Consider the following 17,863-nt stretch of genomic DNA (forward strand, 5'->3'; position numbering starts at 1 on the left):
TCTGTTACAGGTATGATGCCTGAAGTGCCCTATTAATCCAAAACATTGGTCGCTTATTAGCAGTATGTGAAAAGTCACAATAGTCAGCCAGATTCAGTCACCTCTTTTTTTTTTTATAACTTAATTGTTCAACCAATATTTTCACAAGTGGTACAGAGTTTTAAAAAATAAATCTAATGGTTTGCAGCTAAACTAGCTAGCACAGAGCTAGTCGGAGGAAGGGTTCTGAGCTAACTAATCTGTGATATATAACATTAAGTATCCTGTTTTTTGCTTATTTCTGAGTTATTTATAGCACTTATATTTTACTCACTGTGTGTGTGAGGTATTAAGTAGAATTTTCTACAATTGTTAAGCATCTGGTTGGGTTCGTTTGTTCTGATTTTTGTTTTCCACCCTCACCTCCCTCTTGGTATTCTGTTTTTATACTTGGTGGCTTTGCAGTTGCCTGCCCCTACTGTAAATTTGAACTGGGACACTCATCCCAGTCTAGTGTCATTACCTCATTCTACCTATTCCAGGGAGAACATTTGAGAAGGCTAACCTAGTTAGCTTCTGCTCCACCTTTCCACTTTACAAAAAAAAAAAAAAAAAATTCTAAGCTTGTTTCCTGCTTTTCCTATAAGTTGTCTAGTCCAGATACAGATTTGCTGTATCCAGGACTGTTTGTAAACTTCTGAGCCCCCAAGCCTTTCTGGAGGGAAGCCTTCTAGCTTAATTTAGTTTCTTAGAACTAGCCAGTTTTCTAGTTTCAGTACTCAAATCCGTTTCTTCGAGCTCAGCACTTGATCAGAGCTCATTGTAAGCACTAAAACTACAAAATTACTACAGCACTCAACTTTCCTCACTTGTCTAGAGGAAAGCAGTTTTTAGTACTTAATAAGCACCTATCCAGGCATGTCTAAGGGTCAGCTCCCGGTGTTTTCTCCTGTCTACCTGATGAATCTGGGCATCTTGGGGCAATGCAGCAATTGCCTCTTGTACACAGACAACCCTCTCCTCCTACAACCCAACACAACAACCTGTGAGAGATGCACTTATATAACCAAACTGGAAGGAAAGCTCTCTTCACCCAAGACTGGACTAGACAGTCAAGAGGAGAAGGTAAACACCTGCACCACACCACACATCACATAGTCCCTCAAAGCCTACACCGCCAAAACACACACATAGAAACACAAAACACACACATACATTCACAGAGGCTCTCAAAAAAAAAAAATCTACCCAAGCAACAGGGACCTCCAAAGCAGAAACGCAAGTAACCTCCATCCCCCAACAAAACCCAAATGACACATAGCCCACAAACTCAGTGTGCCACTCAACTACAGCCCATAAAGCATAACAATGTACCCAACACTCATAGGTGACTATAGCCAGGCACACTGATGTTCCACTCACCAGGCTAAACAAGGAGAAAGTTACTGTCAGCTGCCTGTCAGGTGCCAGGATCCGCCACATAACGCATGCACTCAGGTCACTCTACAGCAAGTACAAATATGACTCTGTCATTGTCCATGTTGGTGTGAATAACCTGAGACGTACCTCCCTGGACTACATGAAAAGAGCCATGGAGGAGCTTTCTGATCTTGTAGCCCAGGCAGGTATGACCCTAGCCCTGAGTAGCATCCTGCCATCACCCAGAATGATACCACAGTACTAGGACAAAATGACTGACTTCAACAATTGGCTAAGCTTCTGGTGTCATTCTATGGGGATCTAGTATTTGTCTGCCTGGGATGACATTATCAACAAACCACGATGCTTTGCCAGAGATGGCCTGCACCTGTTGCCCTTGGGATTCCGGATATTGGCGAAGGCTCTTGCCACCCCATAGTGCCTTTTTTAGGCAAGATTCAAATGACAAATTCACCACTGTAACAGGTACAAGCAAGCAAAATCTGAGGGTAATGCTACTTAATGCCAGAAGTCTAAACCTCAAAATGCACTCACTCGAGGCACTCCTTAAAATGGTGAACATAAACATCTGTGCAGTGACAGAGACCTGGTTCAAGGCTCCAGAGAGCACCCCTGCATTACCAGGCTATAATTCATGCCACACCTTTCAGCCACCTAAACTGGACCGAAGCACTAAAGGTGGAGGTGTGTCCATATTCATTAAGGATATCCACACCTCCAGGCTAGTTGCTCAGCATAATGCATCTGAGATTATCCAAGTGCAACTAACTCTGGGCAAGATAGCAATGCAAACTGTAGCTTGCTACAGATCCCCCACCATGCCCTAGGATTCCCAATCCTCATTTCTTGATACACTGGAAAATATTAGGGTACAACCTAACACTCTAATAATGGGCGATTTCAACTACCCCACCATTAACTGGGAAAACTACTCATGTACCAACTTGTGTGTGCAACGTTTTCTGGAATTCATAAATTCCAATGCCTTGGATCAACTTATCCACACCCCTACCAGGGGCAGCAATATCCTAGACCTGGTCATTACCAACATGGGCAACTGGTGTACCACACCAGAGGTCAATTCCTCGTTGGTCAGATCCGACCATGAGCAAATCAACCTAGACATCCACATCCCACCTCCCATTAGGGAATCCACCGTAAAAATTTTCTCCAAAGCCAACTTCGCGCTTCTTCAGACAGAAGTGGCAAACTTCACGACACCCATGCTGACGGACAAGAGAGATATGACTGCTGAATCCTATACAATTGCACTTTATAAGCACTTACACGAGTGCATGGATCGTGCAATCCCCAACAGAACCAAGATGCTATCCTCCCAAAAAAAGAAGCCAATCTGGTGTTCCCCTGCTATAAATAAACTCTACAACAGAAAAAAAAAAAAAGAGTAAAATCACATGACTGGAGGAACTCCATGGTCAGCCTCAGTAAGAAGCTGAGATACCTCATAAAATCCTCCAAAGCTAGTTACGAAAACAAAAATCGCCATTGATTCTAAAGACAACCACAACACACTCTATAGCTATGTCAAGAATCTCAATGGCAACACTCAGATCTGCTCAGAGTTACAGCACAATGGCACTAAATATACAGAACCAACTGATATTGCCAACATCCTGGCAGATAGGGTCAGTGCTAACTTTACCCCTCTCTCATCTCCCAAAGGGCCCATCTCTATACCAGAAGAATGCAAAGTACCTGTAACCACGGCTGCACAGGTAAAAAACATACTCTCCAAAGCCAAGAACACAGCACCCACTGGACCTGACAACATCATAGGCTGCGTTCTACATGAACTACAGAACAAACTGACACCCCACCCAAGTACCATGTTCAATCATAGCCTCACCTCAGGCTTTGTGCCCACTGAATGGCACATAGCAACAGTTATCCCACTCCACAAAAGGGGAGCCACCACGGACCCGGGGAACTACCGCCCCATTAGCCTGACGAGCCTGGTCTGCAAGGCTATGGAGCATACCATCATGGAACTTATAAACAATGACACTGATAATCTCCAAACTCTGGACCCTAGCCAGTTCGGGTTTGTAAAAGGCAGATCAAATCTCCTAAACCTGATGGACTTCTTTGAAGAGATCACCAAAGATGTAGATGAGGGTAAGGTGGTTCACACAGCCTATCTAGATCTCACCAAGGCTTTCGACACCATCCCCCACTCTGGAATTATAGACACACTCACTAAACTATGTATAAATCCCTGTGTCACAAGATGGGTTGTCATAGATAGAACCCACACTGTGAAAGTAGCAGACTCCAAATCCAACTTCAGACCAGTGACAAGTGGAGTACCACAGGGTTCAGTCCTAGGTCCTCTCCTGTTTGGTATCTACTTCTCTGAAGTACAGGCTAACACAGAAGGTCTTTAGCTAACAAAGTTTGCAGATGACTGCAAACTAGGAGCCATAATCAAAACTCCTAACAATGTGGACATCCTACAAAAAGGGCCCCACTGAAACAGATGCCTGGTATCAAAGCCATGGCCTCAAGCTCAATGCCAAAAAGTGCATTGTCATCCCTTTTGGTAAAAACTCTGTACCCATGAACTACAACATAGGCGGTAGTATACTTAACACCGAAAGTGTGACAAGAGACCTTGGGACACAGGTGGACAGTAGTCTCTCCTTTGATAATCACATCACCACAGTAGTCAGAAAATCCTTCTATGTGGCACACTCATCACAAAAGGTTTCTCATCCAGGAAAAAAAGAGGTCATTGCTCCCCTCTACTCATCACTCAATAGACCCATTATATAGAGTACAATGCCCCTGTTGGTATGTACCTCACAAGACATCTACAACAACTGGAAAGGCCACAGAAATACCTCACAAAGAGGATTACCGGCCTCAAACAGATACCTTACATAATCAGTCTTAAAAAAAACTCCAGCTTTACTATCGCATATCACTTACTCAGAGGCGATCTCTGCCTAACATACAAAGCTATGTCAAACCCAGAGCTGTTGGACATGATCCACATAAAGAAACCCCAATTCCTCTGAGCTACATGCTCTAGGGACTTAAACTTTGTCACCACAATAAACACAACATGCTGGAGGGATAGATTCCTGTCCCAGAGACTTCCCATACTCTGGAACAAACTACCTATCTATATCGAACACAGCTTCTCATTAGCACTCTTCAAGAAAAATCTTGATGACTGGATGGGAGATAGGAAATTCACCCCGGGGATCACTTCTGTGGCTCTGCTTGATAGGGGTACAGGAAAATAATTTGCTTGGTTGGCAAAAGCCAGGGTACTGTTTGGCTGGGCTTATATAGGCCCTACGGCCAATAGCCTAGTACCTACCTATGATCCTAGGAGCAATTTTCAGATTTTGACAGCAAGACCTAACTCAGCCATCTACCTACCTTCCTTATATTTTGAACCCAGTTTAGGATGCACTATTCAATTGTAAAAGCCACTCAGTAAGAAGCACAGATATGTTTGATCTAGTAGACCTGCTCTTGATTTCCAGTATCCACAGCAACAGTAATTATGTACATTACTTACTATCCATTAGCAAATAAAATGTTTATACTACAGAGTCCTAAAGTGTGACCAAATTTGAGTCTATGTATCAACTTTGAGAGGAAAGCTATGTCAAATGCATAATGCCAGAATCTTCATAGTATGTCTGCACGATGTAAGACTGGTTTGTATGGTTATTTCACCATTGCTGCTGCTACAGACACCAGCATCACACACACACACACACACACACACACACACACACACACACACACACACACACACACACACTTTGGTACAGCACGGGTGAGTATATCAAGCACAAGTATGGGCTTGGGGAAGTTTTCATAACAGCTGGCAATGCACGCATATTCCAAGCTTCAGAGATGAAACACAATGCAAGAAATCAAATGCATAAAATAGCAGACTCACTTTTTTGAACTACTACCATCAAGCACTGCAAACTTATGAAACCTACCAATACAGAAAGAAATCTGAGTAGTAGTTGGTGTACAAAACAGTAATTAAGCACTGGAAATAAAATACTAACAATGACGTTTAGAACATAATGCAGTAGGCCATTTTGAAATGACAACCTAAATGGCCACTAAGTCTGCTAAAAAAGCTGTTATGACAAACACTTACTGCTTCACTGGAAAAGCCATACAATGAATACCGACAGACACTCTTAAAGCAAAGCTTGAAGTAATCAACCCAATATTTACTGGATACCTTGTATAGAATGATAAAACCGTAAGTGCAGTATTGCTACAACAGGAGTTTGGGTAACAAGGTAAGTGCTCTACCTGACTGCATATCTGGACCAATGTCTGAACAAGTAAGACACCACACCATAGAAGAGAATTTCTGGACAGACATACTGCTGCTTTTCTCGGAAGGGAAAGCTGCCATACCTGTTGCAGGATTAGCTTTCAGTGCATATGGGAGCAGGAAATGTACTACTGGCATAACAGGCATGGGAAACACAGGTCCTTGAAGTCCCTTGCAGGCCTTTGCTCAACACCCATATGCATTTCATTTTAATATATATATATATATATATATATATATATATATATATATATAAATAAATAAACACACACAAAACACACACACTAAGAACAGTCTAGAGCAAAAAGGACCCGATCATCAACAAACAACTCCAGTGCCCACCTCATTAGTAGAGGTATTTCATCCAGGGACAAGGTTGTCATAAGATCCCTATAGTCTTCCCTTATAAGACCCATTATTGAGTACAATGCCCCTTTCGGCATGTACCTTACAAAGCACATGGTGCAGCTGGACAAACCACAGAGTTTCCTCACCAGGAGAATCCAGGGCCTCAAATACCTGCCCTACACAGATAGGCTAAAGGCCCTGTCCCTCTACTTTTCAAGTGCAACCTGGATAACTGGATGGGGAACAGAAAATGCACCACTGGGATTCCACCTATGTCCCTGCTGGACAGTGGCATCGGGTGCTGACTTGTTGGAACACTGGACTAAATTCTTGGCTAGGTTTGTAAGGGCCAATAGCCTAGTAACTTCCTATGATCTTGCAAAGGCCATTCCATTTGTGACAATAACAGATGTCATAGGAAACTGGGCAGTACACCTATGAGATCTTACACTGGATGATCAGTCATCCTGAAGGACCCATTAAAACAAAAAAAGCTTCAAAAATGCAGGGAAAATGAATTGTGATGTGCTGCTACAAAATTTAAGAAAATATATTAAAAAACTATTAAATCCATTTCTCTTTAAGAAGAAACCAATGTGCTGACACAAAAATGAGAAGCTAAGAAGTGTTGTAAGAATACACTATTCATTAACTTCCTAAACCACTTGTCCTGCTTGAGTGTCATGATATCATCAAGCTGAACAATGCAGACCAGACTCCTCAAGAGTGGACAACAGCCAGTCAGAAATGCATTACTGAGATGTTGTGGTTAATGTACCTTTTCAATGCTGTGCTGAGAATGTAGTAACCAAAGAGATTTCCTGTTATAACCTAATCAGCATCAGTCATCTATGGTCATGAACACCTATAGGCAATCTTCTTGGTCTCGTTCTTACATCACAGAAGAACTCCTATATCAGCACACTGCATAGGTTTCCCATTGGCCTTCGTGGTAATAATAATTACATTTCTTTATATAGTAACTGAAGTGCCTGATACCCATTTTGTGTACTGCACCACGTCTGACATCTACAGGTTGGGAATGGCGTTTGAATATTACATATCGGAATGCCAACACATAATGAAGAAAGCTTCAACTGGCCTCAGTCGCTATTTTAACATAACACACATGTCCATTTACTTCCAACAAGCCTCATCTACTGGAACTCGTACAGCAAACTATTCTACGAAAACAAACAACGTAAAGAAATTCAGCTTAATTATTACTGTTTTTACACAAGGCACGGCCTGCAGAGAAGATAAATGCTTATAAATTAACTATATTATTTATCTTAGGTTTTACTGCTGTAGTCTCTAAGCAGTCACTTCACATGGCAAGTCGTAAATATTATTTATTAATGCCTGACACCTGCCTACGAACATTTTTTTTTTAATATTCAATACGGCTTGCATAAAAATTTAACCTGCGTACAAACTACAATGAAACAGAATAACAGGTCAAACGGTGCACACTAGACGATGACACCAACCTGCTCGTCGACAGAGAAAGCTTTTGTCAGGATCCACGAACCTCTTTCAGCACTCCTGTCCACTAAAGAACAAAGATAATACCAATCATCAACAAAAATATGAGCATAAAGAGAACATGGAATAACAACAAAATAGCAAGTTTTTTTCAAGATTAAGGACTTCATCATCAATACAATCACCCACCTGACTTAATAAAGGGAAGTGCCCCTTCTGGTACTGTATAACTGCCGCTAGCCTCTGTCACCTAATTTTTATTTACTTATTCGTGTTTTATTTTTTGTATCAGCACACCTGCAGGGCGTATGAATCTAAATCCCTAACCAAAAGACTTGGTTACAGTGTTAGTATAATTTATTTAAGACAGTTGTATACTGTTACCATTCTGAGCCGGATCCCACCTACTTCCTGAACACTGACCTTACAATGCCCAACTGTCAAGGAGAAGAAACAATGACGGCCAGTTAGCTAGCGTACCGGTGCGCCCGCTCGCCAGCTGGGCGGGAAGAAGGGAGGAGACTGCATAGGCTGCATTATGTTCCTTAGGAATTCTGCTTTGTGCAGGGCAGTCTTGGAATGACATCATAGCTTAGACTGCCATGGTAACGTGACTAGTTCCTCAAGCATCGTCTTTTATCGGTTTCCGAAGTACAGGTAGTTGATAAGATTTCAAAAAACCGGCGGGGTTTGACGTTAAGAAGTTTTCTATTTTTACATTTTCCCCAACACTTTACAGATGCGCAAAGCAGCAAATGTCTACTGTAGGGGTAGGTAGGCAACCTCTGGCACCAGTGCCAGTTCCTGAGTGACGTTTTGAATGGCACACCACTGGGGACCAGCAAAAGCGAGTATATTAGTATCCTGACAAATGATTTCATTGCTCTGTATTAATTGCGTTTTCTGTGTTTTTCTGTTGATGTAATTATATTTGTACTGATTTGAATACTTTAATAAACGTGGATTAATCTCTTACAAGACTGGAGTTGTTGCAGATGCGTGCACATTTATGGATCGTGATTGACAGATCTACCTAGGGAATTTAAAATACTAAAATGCATTTGCATATCCATGTATTACATTATCATTTCATCTCATTTATCTAATTTGCCTTTGCGGAATTTGACCATCTTATAACAGCAAAAGTAACGGTATTCCGGTCCAAGCTGTTGTCTGCTTCTGGTACACTGCAATGTACAGCGCACAATAGGTATTCTGGGCCAATCAGCCCGCACACTGTCACAGATGTTTGTGTTCTAACGCAGTTTAGCAAGCATCTTTCTCTCTCTCTCCTTCATTTCACTTGATGATATGGTCTAAAACAACCATACAATATTAAGGTTCCTGACCACAATGGCCAAAATTACATTAGCACAAACCCATCTGCTCTCCACACTGCTGTATGCTTCTCCAATTTTAACTAATCTAAGGAAAACTTACTTATCTAAGCTAGAAGCATGTTATAATAAAATTGCTAAGTTTGCATCTGACTGCCCATATAGAACACATCATTTTACAGCTTTAAGGATACTAGACTGGCTTGAGCTTCCCAACATTATTCTTTACAACCATCTCTCTCTCTAACTCATAAAATTGTAACACAACCAGCTAGAACCCTTGCACTACAAAATTTCATCCTTCCTTACAGTTCCAGCAGGCCACTTCCCTCTAACAATAAGAACTTATTCACCGTCTCCAAGGCCAACAACACCGCAGGAGAATCTTTATTTTCCAACTATATATGTCTTATATGGAACTCCCTTCCTAAATCCATTCTCTCAATCTCATCCACTAACCACTTTAAGCCATCACTTAAAGCTTATCTAAAAAATAAGTGGCTATGTTCATGTATTAACCCCTCATGAGTGATCTGATACATCACAGTATATCCCAAACATATCTAACTTCTCCCCCGGTGTTTAATCCTTTGTTCCTACTGACTTGTCTTAACCTTATATGTTGACATGTCATACCTACAAATTGTACTAGCTATGTTCAAAGCCTAGGTTTTGTTGTCAAGATGTAACAAATTTGTATGTTCTTATGTATACTACATTTTGTTTACTTTATACTTTATTGATTATTGTAATGTGTGCATGAAAATTTACTGTTACTCATGGAGCTTTTCTCCCTGGGCCTCTGCTGAAAAAGAACCTGTGTCCAGTCAGAGTTTCCCGGTAAACAAATTTTAAATAAATAAAAACTAAAAGAAAAGTATTCCTGCACTGTCCCTCGCTAAGGAAAAGGACTGCAAGGAATATATCTTAACTGTAACTGTTGTGCTAATAAATTGCTTGGCTGAACTGGGTCGACGGCTAACCTAGGGTCCATAGTAAAAGATAGCTTAACAGTCTTAGACTCCCTAGTCAGGCTGCTGTAATAAGTAATAAAATAAGCATTCTACAGTGCATACAGCCTATATAACATGTTCCCCCTGCTTCCTTCATCTCACAGTTGCTAAAGAAATAAAAAAATATCTGTACAAAATTCAGGTTAAAAGCTTGCTTACTCCCAACTGTCAGTAAATTTGTCTGGCTAAACTACAATATCTGTACAAAATTAAGGTTAAAAGCTTGCTTACTCCCAACAGTCAGTAAAATTGTCTGGCTAAACTACAAACTTTGTTTAATACAATATTGAGTAAAATACAGCTCACTTTCAAAAGAATTGAGTAAAATTGGGTAAATTGCAGCTCACTTTAAAAAGAACTGAGTAAAATCACTGTAAAGTTGTATTCTTTAAGCCTGCATTCTTACAGACCTTGGAAATCCTTGTAGCTTGGTATAGCCCTGCATACTCAGAAACTGGAAATCCTTGTAGCTTGGTATAGCCCTGCTCCGCTCGCCCTCGCTTTGCACCTCACCCTGCCCCCAAATTCCACCTGCCCCGACTAGTGCTAAATTTAAGCCCAATAAACCACTCCCTCTCTTACAACCTATCACAGATAACTCACACCTCCATACTCCACCCCCCCCCATACACCACCCCTTCCTGTCAACAACCCTCTTAATTCTCCACACACATTCCTTACTAAGTACCACTACTATCAAGATGAGACCAATTATGTTCCTCTCAGTTATATTGCCTGGGCTATATCTCCTCACCATCTATGAAAACCAGCTCTATCTTGGCTTTCACCACCCCCTATCTCATACCATCTCTGCTTCCACCTTGAGTGAATCATACCAACCCCCTAGCTCACTACAAACCTATCCTCTCCATTTTAACAACCACCAACTAACTAGACCATGGTCCATCTCCCCCAAAACTAGATACTATCATAAAATAATAAGTAAAGCACTGAAACTAATAATCACTGTACAATTTACTCTGATGAGGGATGGGGACATCCACCCTAACCCTGGACCCACCCTTCCCACAAGCTCCCAGCCCACTACCACCTTCAGCATATGGTCAAATTCAAGGTCCCCTAACTCTCTCCTGACCTGTCACCTAAACATCAGGAGTATTGACAACAAGGTCCATAATCTTCATGCCCTTCTAGCTACCTACTCACCTGATGTGCTATGTCTTACAGAAACCTGGCTAAAACCAGGAACTAAAATGATGAGGTTATCCCACCAGGGTACAACATACTTAGAGTAGACCGTAACACCAGAAAAGGTGGAGGAGTAACAGTTCTGTTTAAAAACACAATAGATTTCACATTAGCCCCACAACAATCCCCCTTGTTCAATAATGCAGAAGCCTTATTTAGCAAACTACAGCTTAACAAAAGTAAATCTATATTCATTGCCTGCATTTATATCCCCCAGGCAATAATGCAAATAATCTACAATACTTCCTCCAATGGTGTTCCAACACATACCCCCATGAAACTATGATGTTAGGAGATGTTAATATTGACTGGAACAGTTGTTCCTCTGAATCTCCCACCACCCATATAAACCTTCATGGTTATAAAAAATAAAAAATTAAAGTTATTATTTAGTATAATAGGGCTTAAGGAGGTTGCAATTTATATAATTTTTTATGAATTGTGTATGTCTTTACCAGTATTTAATATAAATAAATAAATTGATGAAATTATTCAATAAATAAATTTATTATAGGAATTTTGGTAATGCACTGTGTAAGATGTATATATTTTTTATGAATTACACTGGTTAATAGTTCACTTTTACTATTTTGTTAATGATGAAGTATGAGTGTATATTGTGTGGGGGGCACATCTCTGTTTTATAACAAAGTGTATTCAAGCAAAGTTAATTCATGTTTTCTAATTGATTAATGAATTTATTGGTGGAATTGAGTGTGGTGATGGACTATAAAAAACTGCCTGATTTATATGTATTAATTCCATTGAAGGCCGGTGGGGCCGAGGTACCAGAATGTGTTAATAAAGAAAAACTTGGCAGCTACAGCAGTGCTCTATGTGTTTTATTTTTGAGGAGTATTCCTGTTTTTCCAGTTTGGAGGTAGCAGTTTTTGTATTTATACCATGTCATTGGAGGGAGCGTCTGCATGTTCCAGGTGTTTTCAGAACACAAGTTGAAGAGAATAAGTTCAGATGCACAGAGATGTGGAAGGAGAGAGACAATAAATTGTTGGAAAATGATCCTTGGTCTATGGGGAGGGACCACCGAACAGATGAGAGGTATGAGCAGCTGGAAAATTTGTTAAAAAAGGAGGTAACATTGTATTATGATATAAAACTGTTACAAAAATATGTTGATATGAATATCACGCCCAGGGGATTGAGAGTTGACAGGCTTCCAGCTTATGAATTTACAGAGGATGAAACGGACCTCTTGGAGGAATGGAAGTTCGTTTCTCTTGCATGTACTTTAAGTTGGTTAAAAATCCTTATCAAGAGAAATACTCATGCTCATAGCAAAATACGGAACAACATAATGGATTTACAAGAGACTTTAATTAATGACACCTCCGAATCCAGCTTTTCAAACAAATTGCTTGAAATCAAGCCAGGCATTGCCAAGATAGAGATCGAGGTTGTTGCTAGGAAGAAACGTAAACTAGCACATGATGTCACGGACTACAGTAGTGGTATCATCTTCTCATGGCAACGCAAACAGCCTAGGGGGTGTTTCAAGCCAGGAGGCTTTAAAAGAGGAAGATCACGTTTGGGGCCCTCGTCCCGTGAGACGTCCACGTCATCTGTGGAGTTCGTATCTAATGGGCGGAAAAGTGTATCCTTTGAGGATGTGAGAAGGGCTTCAGAGGAGGTTTTATCCATGGCGGAGAGCGGCTCAATGCAAGACCAGAGAGAAGAGCAAGGGAAGAAGGTTCCAGGGAAAGGGTAGAAAGAACTAAACTGTCGTGAGAGACAGCCAGAGGTATGTTTTAAATATTTAATAGAGTTGGATCTCCCCGAGTACCATGGCACCTACACTTCACAGCGGAAGATGAACTTTAATTTTAGCCAACCTGTTGGCTCTATGTTTAAGCATTTTGATTTAGATGTAATGTTAGAAAATGTGAATCAAGTAAGAAGTAATAACTTGGAAATTGTTAATTTATCGGATTTAGTTTTAACTAAAGCAATGGAAAGTGTTTTGGTCAAAGGCACGAAATATGTGACTACATTTTTTCCTTCACTGGTGAATATAATAAATGAGATCAAAATTTTCTGTAGGAAGCTAAATCTGAGGGTGTTTTTGGTAAAAGACAAAATGTTTGTTTAGAAAGTGATGTGTGTGTATCAACTGATGTAAATATTGAAACTAAGGATAATTTTTGTTAGATATTTCAGTGCGTGAAAACCCTTTTGTTTTTTGGGATGAGGAAAGTGAAGATTCAGAGGATGAAAGTAAAATAAATGAAGGTTTTTTTTAAAATGGGTATAGTAAATTTACAGTACCCAAAGTGTCATATGTTAGTCCTTTTATGCCCCCAAGAAGCACTCATGTTATTAATGTTTTTGAACGTGTATTATGTAAACATGTGGAATTTGCATACAACAGATGTATGTCTGGGTCAAAATCAGGGAATTTGGATAAAGCTCAATGGTTAGCTCTGAAACAACTTTGAGCTGTGACTGATCAGTTTGCATTCACACAGGCAGATAAGGGAGGGAATTGGGTAATTTTGAATAAAAAGGATTACAGCAACATGGCCTTGGATTTGCTAACAGATGTTAGGGTGTATCGAAAATTGAGTTGCAATCCAGTAAAGGAATTTAATAGTTCCTTGTTAGGACTTTTGGAAAGGGGAGAGAGACTGGGATTTTTTTCTGGTGGAGATGTTAAAAAGTTGCATGCGAAATGTCCCAAAGATGCTATGTTTTTTGTTATTCCAAAAATTCATAAGTGTCTAGAAAACCCCCCTGGTAGACCCATTGTCTCGGTGGTGGGTTCGTTTCTACAAAGTGTTGGGATCTTTCTAGATTCCCAGTTAAAACCATATCTCCCAAGGATACAATCCTACATCAAAAATACGGCTCATGTGTTGGAAGAAGTTAAGAAAATCCAATGGAACCCTCACCTGTACTTTGCCTGTGTGGATGTAAACTCATTATATACCAATATCAATATCAGAATGGGTCTTGAAGCAATTATGAGAATGTTGGGAGAAGGACCCAAAACTACATACATTTGTCAACTTTTAGAGTTTGCTTTGATGCATAATTATTTTGTTTTTGAGGGAAATTTTTATTTACAGTTGGAAGGGACTCCAGTGGGGGCTGCCTTTGCCCCTTCATATGCAATCATATTTATGTCATATTTTGAAAATATGTTTATTTAATGAACTGATTTTTTTAAAAAACAATGTTGTTATGTTTAAAAGATTTATTGATGATTTGATTTTTGTATGTAGTGGAGATATTGGTGAATTTGATCAGTTTATGGATTTGTTAGGCCATAATACATATGGTTTACAATTTACCTATAGAGTAAATAGAAAATGTATGCAATTCCTGGATGTTGAATTTTATGTTGATGGTAATGGCTTGTTGCAGTACAAACCTTTCCATAAGGAAACTGTAGCGGACAGTTTTCTGGAAGCAAGTAGAGCACATCCTGATCATTTGATCAAGTCATTACCATATGGGGAATTCAGAAGAATACAAATTAATACCTCTGATGTAAAGGATGTAGAGAGGGAGTTTGCATTGGTCAAGGATAGGTTGTTAAAACGTGGTTACAACATGGAATGTATTAATGAGGCCCTAGAAAAATTGGGAAATAAAAGGGGATTCAAGAGATCAAATGGAAAGTCAGTTCACAGCAGGAAAGTTATTGATTATAATAATTTGCATGAATTGAAGGCTGAACCCCTGTTTTTTGTTAGTAAATGTTCCCCTTTGTCTGGGGCACTTAGAAAGTTAGTTAATGATCTTTGGCCCATCATTTGTGGTGATGAAGTAGTAGGCAATTTGTTCCATGAGAAGGTAGTTTTTTCATATGGGAGGTTTAATAATTTGAGAGAACTATTGAGGACGAGAAATAAAACTGAGGTAGTAGAAAGGAAGGGTGTATTTCCATGTGGGGGTTGCTAAGTGTGTGGAAAAATAAAAAAATGTGGATGGATGGACTATCAATGGGAAGAAATTCTTTGTAAAAAATGAGTTTAATTGTAATTCATGTGGTGTGGTCTACATCATTGGATGTGGATGCATACCATGTAAATGGTATGTGGGACAGACAAAGAGAAAGGGTAAACTCAGAATTCTAGAACAGCTAGGGGATGTTAGAAATAAGAGACTGGATAGTCCAGTGGCACAGCACTTTTGCAGTACACATGGAGGTCACATAGATAGTTTTTTCTTTAGTGTACTGGCAAAGCTATATTATGAACAAAATTTGGGGGGGGGGACAATGAATTTAAAAGGAAATTAGTTCAGCTGGAATCTAAATTAATAGTTAGTTTGGCACTTTGTTCCCGAAAGGTTTAAATCTAGAAATAGAGTGGGGTATTTAGTATTTATTTTATATTTATGATATGACTAGGATTTCATTGCACAATATTTCACATATAGATTAATGAAATAATGTATTAAGGAGAAGTAGTACAGCATATCTATTAACACAAACATGTTTACAAAAGAAAATTTTCAAGTTATTATTTAGTATAATAGGGCTTAGGGAGGTTGCAATTTATATATTTTTTTATGAATTGTGTATGTCTTTACCAGTATTTAATATAAATAAATATATTGATGAAATTATTCAATAAATAAATTTATTATAGGAATTTTGGTAATGCACTGTGTAAGATGTATATATTTTTTATGAATTAAACTGGTTTATAGTTCACATTTGCTATTTTGTTAATGATGAAGTGTGTGTATATTGTGTGGGGGACACATCTCTGTCAAGCAACGTTAATTAATGTTTTCTAATTGATTAATGAATTTATTGGTGGAATTGAGTGTGGTGATGGACTATAAAAAGCTGCCTGATTTATATGTATTCATTCCATTGAAGGCCGGTAGGGCCGAGGTACCAGAGTGTGTTAATAAAGAAAAACTTGGCAGCTACAGCAGTGCTTTATGTGTTGTTTTGAGGAGTATTCCTGTTTTTCCAGTTTGGAGGTAGCAGTTTTTGTATTTATACCTTCATGGTTGTACCCAGCTTATATCCTCACCCACCAGAATAAATAAATCCAACTACAAAGGCAGTATCCTGGACTGGATTCTTATCAACAATCACCCAGACCTGTATAACATGGGTACCCTCCCAGATGATATAAGTGACCACCTACTCACTTACATCATTAAGCATAAAGTAGATAATCACCACCAAGTTCTATATATAAAGGCTTATAGGGCCTGCATATTTGAACTGTTTCTTACTGAAAATGGTACACCTTGTTTGCTGTAACATAGACTAGATCCAGGCCTGCTGAATCTAGCTTTGTTTGTATGCTTGTTGTTTGTTTGCTTGTTATTTCCCTGAAATGCTAATTCCACCTAAAATGTGGCTTTTCAGTGCTTCTGTGGATCCCTAGTGATATCTGCATTGCTTACTGTACTTATTTCCTTGTTTCACTTGAAAGAAGGTTACTGTTTGTCATTTTTGCATTTAAGTTACATGTAACACATTGCATTTAAGTTACCTGGCACTTGCTCACTAAAGCAATTATATAAGTCAGCACTAAAAAATTAAAAGCACTACACCCTCACAAACTCCCTTTGAGTACCTTGTTCCCCATTGGCCCTTTTTTCAATTATAAAGGAATTCCCAATACTATTCTAGCATGTCCAAAGGTCAGTTGTCAATCTCCTCTCTGGTCCAGCTGGTGAATCTGGGAATCTTGAGGCAATGTTGCAACTGTCTCATGTACACAGACAACCCTCTCCTCCTCCCAACAAATTCCAACACATGTGAGAGATGCAACCATATAGCCAAACTGGAGGCTAAGCTCTCTCAACTCAGTACTGGTGTAACCAGTCAGGAGGAGAAGGAAACCACACTCACTACAATTCCAGTCTCACATAGACCTACCACAACAGCAAACCAAACACATAAAAACACAAAAACATACTCGGAGGCTCTAAATAAAAATCTGCCTAAGCAGCAGAGACCTCCAAAGCAGACACCCAAGCAGCCACTACCCCAAAACAAAACACGTGCAACACATAGCTCACAAAGCCAGTGTGCCAAACAGTCACAGCCCTTAAGGCTAAACAACACACCTGATACACTTGTAATAGGTGACTCTATCGTCAGGCACACTGACGTCCCGCTCACCAGGCTGACCAAAGAGAAGGTCATGGTGAGCTGCCTGTTGGGCGCTAGGATCCGCCACATAACACAAGCACTCAGGTCACTCCAAGGCATGTACAAATATGACTCAGTCATTGTCCATGCTGGTGTGAATGACCTGAGACGTACCTCCCTGGACTACATGAAAAGAGACATAGAGGAGCTCTCTGAAAATGTAGCCCAGGCCGGTATGACCCTGACCTTGAGTAGCATCTTACCCTCACCAAGAATGCTGCCACAATATGAAGACAAGATGATCAATTTCAACAATTGGCTTAAGTATTGGTGTCATTCAAAGGGGATCCAATGCCTGTCAGCCTGGGATGACATGCTCGACAAGCCACGATGCTTCGCTAGGGATGGCTTGCACCTGTCACCCCGGGCTTTCGGATATTGGCAAAGGCTCTTGCTACCCCCATAGTGCCTTTTTTAGGCAAGGCTCAAAAGACAAACCCAACTCCATAGGTATCACAAGGGATAAGAAACTAAGAGTAATGCTACTCAATGCCAGAAGTCTAAACTTCAAGATGCACGCATTCGAAACTCTCCTTAGCATGGAGAACATCGATATCTGTGCAGTAAC

General features: G+C 39.9%; 1 protein-coding gene across 1 annotated transcript in view; it reads right to left on the minus strand.

Moving 5' to 3' along the window:
- The window catches only part of LOC122794485 (ras-related protein ORAB-1-like), a 1,047,271-nt gene extending 1,039,227 nt beyond the window's left edge, over positions 1-8,044 (minus strand). The window contains exons 1-2 of the mRNA XM_044062928.1: positions 7,781-8,044; positions 7,597-7,658 (exon numbers count right to left, since the gene is read on the minus strand). The gene's annotated coding sequence lies outside the window, so the exon portion shown is untranslated. The remainder of the gene's footprint in view (positions 1-7,596; positions 7,659-7,780) is intronic.
- Between the last annotated feature and the right edge of the window lie 9,819 nt (positions 8,045-17,863).

Source organism: Protopterus annectens, chromosome 1.part0 (assembly GCF_019279795.1).
Source record: "Protopterus annectens isolate FY-2018-M chromosome 1.part0, PAN1.0, whole genome shotgun sequence".
NCBI lineage: Eukaryota > Metazoa > Chordata > Ceratodontiformes > Protopteridae > Protopterus > Protopterus annectens.